The sequence below is a fragment of the Haliotis rufescens genome, unplaced genomic scaffold (genome assembly GCF_023055435.1).
Source record: "Haliotis rufescens isolate VD_foot unplaced genomic scaffold, xgHalRufe1.0.p SCAF_1, whole genome shotgun sequence".
Classification (NCBI taxonomy): domain Eukaryota; kingdom Metazoa; phylum Mollusca; class Gastropoda; order Lepetellida; family Haliotidae; genus Haliotis; species Haliotis rufescens.
Genome location: NW_025963779.1, coordinates 34506749 through 34513261, shown reverse-complemented (window position 1 = coordinate 34513261; position 6513 = coordinate 34506749).

The following is a 6513-nucleotide window of genomic DNA, read 5'->3' as shown; positions in this document are numbered from 1 at the left end:
GTCCTTCTCATCGGGCTCGAAAACGAAGCTATGGTGGCGATTGGCCCAAGGTATTTATCACAATAGACTAGACATATAATGCACGGGATTACAGAGGATGTACTTTTCGACCTGCTAATACTGATGAAGCGAGGATTGGTTTGGGACGATTTTAGTAATACAGTTAAATCCACTGAACGGTCCTGTTCCATGTTGGATTATCCGGATTGACAAATGTTCGGATATAAGTGGCAATGGTTACGGAACAATGCCCTCGTTATATATGTAGACCTCGCCAACAGTAAAACTATGTTCCATGTCAAGAAAGGGTTTCACACATTGTACCAATGTCGGGATTCGAACCCAGACCATCAGCGGGAATGGCTTACGCTAGGCTATACCCCCTTGCCTGATATTAAGAAATACAAAAAACAGAAGTTGCAGCGAGTTTACCGCCTTCAGCATAATAACACAGATTGAAATAGGTGAAATGGGTTTTTTAAGTTGTGCTCAAGATAACCTCACTTATATAGCGACGTGCATTCACGTATGTAGGTTTCTGCTTGTACAAGTCCGGATGTATGTCGGTTTATAGCTCGCCAACTGACATACCGCAGTTTACAATGGGTGACCCATGAGACACAGTATACTTACCAAACCATCGATCTTCCGCTCTCCGTGCAGACGCTCTATCCACTACACCACGGAGGCGGTCCAAGTTGAAATGATAGGAACCACTACCCAAGAACATCCAATCACCTTCGGGTCGGTGCGGTTGGCATGTCAAACACTTGCCTCCCGTAACAAGCGTTCATCGTTTTTCTTTCTGACAGGGCGGTGCGGTAGCCTAGTGGTTAAAGAGTTCGCTCGTCTCGCCGAAGACCCGGGTTCGATTCCCTACATGGGTACAGTGTGTGAAGCCCATTTCTAGTGTCCCCTGCAATGATATTGCTGGAATATTGCAAACCCGAAAAACAAAAGGATAAATCCAGTTTTTAAGTGTGGACTTTCGCCCGGCAGTTCATAGCCATAACACATGAGTCTGCACAGCTCGTGGCCCGGTCTGACCAACAGACTGTCATTCCATAACACAGTCCCTATTTTAATGCCGTGCGTGTATTCTAAACTGAAACCTCGTTAATCTGGTAAATATCGTCGCTCTTGTAATCGCCCTGATTAACGAATGTTCCAGTAATTGGTTATGAATTAATCATCGAGATTCTGGTTTTCCGAAGTAACGAGTTCCGGACAAACGAGGTTTCATTTTGAACATAGATCGAGCTCCTGTTGTCACTAATACGGTTTACACATCTCTCTAAGGAGGAGTGTCTAGTGAGTGAGTGAGTGAGTGAGTGAGGTTCTACGCCGATTTTATTCCTAGCATGTCTCGGCGGGGAAGGAATATCCAGAATATTGGGGTTACACATTTCACCCATGGGAATCGAACCCGATGTGTCCCGCATAGCGTCAAAGACTGTGACCATAAGACTACCCTGGTAACACAACGGGCCATGCACACGAGAAGTCATTCTATTTGTGTTTAAATATTAAAACATATATTGCTTATGAATACGGAGAGCTCTTGGCAACACAAAAATTCAGATAAATACCTAAATTGAAACCTGAATGGTCTTGCTAGCACAAAAAAACTAGGGCTGCGAGTGGGACCCTAGGTAAATATCTCTTCAGAAAAAACGTACAGGATCCTATACAGAAGTCGATGTTACTTCGACCATACTTTATCCTAGATGTTCAACGGGATGAGGTGGTGTGAGGTGAAATGGGGTTTAAACGTCGCGTCCAAGATTATTGCACTTATATAGCGATGTGCATGCACGTGTGTGTGTGTGTGTGTGTGTGCGTGCGTGCGTGCGTGCGTACGTGCGTGCGTGCGCGCGCGCGCGGCTGCTTGTACTAGTCCGGACTGATGTCGATTTATAGTGCTAGCACACTGAGCTATCATACTGCAGTTTAACATGAATACCCCACTCAGACAAAGTATACTGACTCCGAGCCGACCAGTCCTTGTTTTAGCCCCTTAATGCCGAGCGCCAGACAGGGTAACAACAAGTACCATATTTTAACGTCTTTTGGATTGACGCGGCCTGGGATCGAACCCCGGACCACGGAGGCGGTCTCAACGTGATGAGATTCAACACCTTGTAATATGTTTCTCCCTGTAGAAACTGCTGACAATTATTAATGATTCATAAATCGGAATATATTCATACAGTAGCCATGGCTCAGAAATGCCACGTCGTTCGACACATGTTTGTTTGCATCTGGAACAAACCCGCCGCGATGAAGATAACGTTGGTCTTCACGTTATACTGTGCGATTTTACACTAAAACACCCTGGTCTCTGTCAAAGAGGTCCATCCCCATTGAAAGCATGTTTCTGTCTCACCACACGACACGTACATAAAATACTACTTAAGCAGATGCTCACTACCAGTATAGAAAGCATAGCGAACACGTTTGACAGTTAACACATGTGACAAGTTATGAGACCAACGAATTTCACACTAGTTTATATTGGACTCCTGTTGAATATACACTGTAATATATACTTATAAGGTCTTTATACCTTATGATCTGTTTAACGGAGTAACTCAATCGGTAACAAAAGCAAAATGTCTCTCCTTTCACCCGTCACTCGAAGAGGGAAACATGATATTTCTCTGGATACATGTGATATCCTGTACCTCATATATTGCTTGGCTGAAATCGCATCACAATGCTTTTCAGATCATTTTGATGACAACGGTTTCCATGCCGTCACAACCAAATGGCATCACATATCTTTCTGCCACTGAAGCTGGTTAACTCTACTCTTTTTACTCATGGCATTGGTTATTACTGTTGGAAGTTGGGTGAATGATCTGGTATGATAAATAGAATTTCGTTTCTTTTGATATCAAACATATCAACACTCGTCGATAAAACTTTAAAATGTTATCAGGAGGTGTTGACTGTTTTTTCCTAAAGAAATACATTTAACAAATTGTTTTTTCTGGGGAAAGAAAATATTATATAACAAACATGAGTGAACTATATTATAGGGACCGACAAGACAAAGGGTTAGTTCCTTTTCCTAATCGGACTGGTATTTTCATAACTAAAATGAGAGTGGATGGGAAGAGAAGAAAAAGTTTTTTAATTTGAATTTGATTTCTTGTCGGCGGATCAGGAAACACCTACGACAAAGTTTTAGGTAGATGAACTAGGCGAGTTTCAACTGTACATAGCAGGGGAAAATAGCATGAACTGTGAAACATAGTCAACAACTCGATCTACATTCATAATACTAAATAGGGACTGTTGAAAAAAACATTGCCTGCCACAAAAATTACATTCTTGCAAGGTATTTTTCTATAAAGAAGCATTCAGGTTCATAGTTTAAAAAAAAAAAAAAAACGCCTGGTAATGTACCTTTAGCTGAAAACATATCTTATCTCGTGTGAATTATTGTGTGATTAATATGGTATTATAATCCCTCTCGTGGTTGTGGATGCCATGATTCAACTTATACTGGACTCTCAGTTAATGCCAGTTGCGGTTACAGTATCCCCTCATCCCTCCCTCGCTTCATATTAGATATATTGCCTAAATGTCACAACTGGGGGCTACGAAGGGAGACAGTTAAGCGGATTTGTGCTGTTAGATTTACAGTGCAGTTATACATCTACGATTGGCTATAAATCACAAAATATGTTGTATTTAAGAAATAATTATTCTCCCTGCAGTGTTTTATTGTACGATACACAACGACCACGAGTCGTTTTTTTTTTTATTTGAGATATCAACATTATGTACAGCCTCTTGATGACGATAAAATGTACAAGCTTTAAAAAATATTTACCTTTATCATTTAACTTAAGCATTTATCCATGACATAAGATTATGACATAAAAACATGTCTCGGCAAATACCGATTAACTAAGACTCGGTTGATATTTCCCATATTAAAAAACACTCGTGATGAATCCTCTATATATTTACTGAGCGCATGTTCGAATCTCCAGAAATATTTTTTTATTGTGAAATTAACCACTCTTCGTTCTCTATTGTTCCTTGCGATTTATCGCGTGGCTAATACCGGTGCAGTCTCTTCCCTTATCCCTTACCTCCAAATACGTTTGGTTTATTTCATTGAATGTGAATTGTGAATAAGGATCCTACATCGAGAAAGACCGTACCAGGTGGTGTTTTCGAGAGGCCGCCATCTTGTTTTCGGAAACTCGTACAGGATTTGTTTTCGATCTGAATTCAAATTCAGAGTTCACATTCAATAATATAAAGCAGACAATGTGCGCTTGTGGATAAAAGGTGTGACCAGCAGTTGGATGAAACATGGGGGATGTATAAACATCGACTACACTTGGGCATGAATTGATGATGATTGATAATGTTTCATTACGCCACAGGCAGGTATTTGGGAATTGTGGAAGGGAAGACTAAGACGATACACTTAACCAAAATTATATGAGTGAGTGAGTGAGTGAGTATGGCTTTACGCCGCTTTTATTAATATTCCAGCAATATCACTGCGGGGGACACCAGCAATGGGCTTTACACATTGAACCCTGGCTTTCGGCGTGACGAGCGAAAGCTTTAACCATTCGACTACACCACGCCTCTAAAATATATGACTTTATTCACATAAAGATATACGAAATTAATTCAGTTGTTTTGTGTTTTGATAGCCACATATAAACATACAGATAATGTCCATAAGCTCTCAAAATTCACTCTCTATGCTGAATCGTTAAAAAAAGGATTAAATTAACTAAAATGTTTCTTCAAGTAGTGATTATATATATTTCAGATGTTGGTCTGTTTTTTTCTTAGGAATCGCCTTAGATGACCCTTTAAACAAATAACACATAAGTCCAAAGTAAATAATAGGAAATATTAGAGGAGTTTCGAACAAGACAAACAGTTCCGTTATCAATCATTGTAAGAACCATCGACTGAATGAGGATATATATTTATGGAAGCGATCGGGTGTTAAGTCTTCCATCAAATTGATAGACTCATTTCTCCGTGTTTCCTTTTCACATTTCAATAGTCTCGGTTGTATACGGAACTCAACATCGCCTCTAACACTCGTGGGTTATATTACGACTTGTTTCAGTCATCGGGGTTGTGTGTGACTTGTATTGATGCCAATGTGTAATGTGAGATGGTCATCGATTTCAGGGTATGAAGACACCGGTACTGGATATTGAATATCGGAATAACTCTATAAACGGTTGTTCAATTCGACCTGTTTGTATAGGATTCAATATTACATCTTTATTATTGTAGTCATTTGTTATGAAGGGACAGGTAGGGACTCCGGGTTAGAATATAGACCCCCAGTACTCCATGTTTGCCTCAGGAACTGGCTGAAAAGGGTGTATGGGATCGGCAGGGTTTCTGACTTGGCTCATTGGCTCAGTAACTGAAAGCCTGTATGTTTGTTCTTTCTCTCTTCTTTGTTGTTTAACGCCGGACTCAGCAATAGTCGAGCTTGGGCCAGACAATCCAGTGATTGACATCACGAACAACGATCCACACCATCAGGACACGATGACAAGCAAGTCACAAAGCCTGACCACGCGATTCACTACAGTACACTCTGACGATGACCCTATGCTACTGCAGTAAAGACCATTTCTACCCCAGAATCCTCATGTGTCTGTAATGACAAACTAGATATAGTTGGAAGCAATGGCGTATTGTGTATAACTCTGTCTTTTTCATGAAACAGACCAAGCTATCAAAACGTTTTCTTTCAGTGACCGACCGACCGATCTGGGTATTCGATCCCGGATATCCAGTGGGACGAGTAAAAGAGCCAACATTTAACCACATGGCTACCCCACCGCTCTTTCTCTTTGAAAGCGTAGCTATAAACGTAAGAAATGTACATTTATATATGTATGGTGAAAGCAGAACGATTTAGATATGCTGCCATCAATTAATGAAACTCTACCCAAAGGAAGTTTTAAAATTTAAAATTTCCATTTGGTAGACAAAAATCTGGTATTGGTAAACCTATCCAACATTTGGAATAATGTCAGGCACCAGACCTTAACATTCCTGCTCTATTGGTTCTTGAAAATGATGTGGCTATTTTCGGTCATGTTAAAACATAACCAATTATTACCTGTCTGCCGTTACAGGGGCAAATTAGTGGGTGCTACAGTACTGCTCTGTGTCATCTCACTACAGCGGTGGGTACAAATGTACTGTCCTGTATTTCGTCACTACATTAGTGAGTGCTACAGTACTGTCATATATATCCTTACTATAGTAGTGAGTGCTACAGTACTGTCCTGTATTTCCTCACTACAGCAGCAGGTGTTTCAGTAATGTGTATTTCCTCACTACAGTAATTGTTGCTACAGTACTGTCCTGTATTTCCTCACTACAGTAGTGGATTCCTCAGCACTGTCCTGTATTTCCTCACTACAGCAGGGGTGCTACAGTACTGTCCTGTATTTTCTCACTACAGTAGTGGATGCTTCAGTACTGTCCTTTATTTCC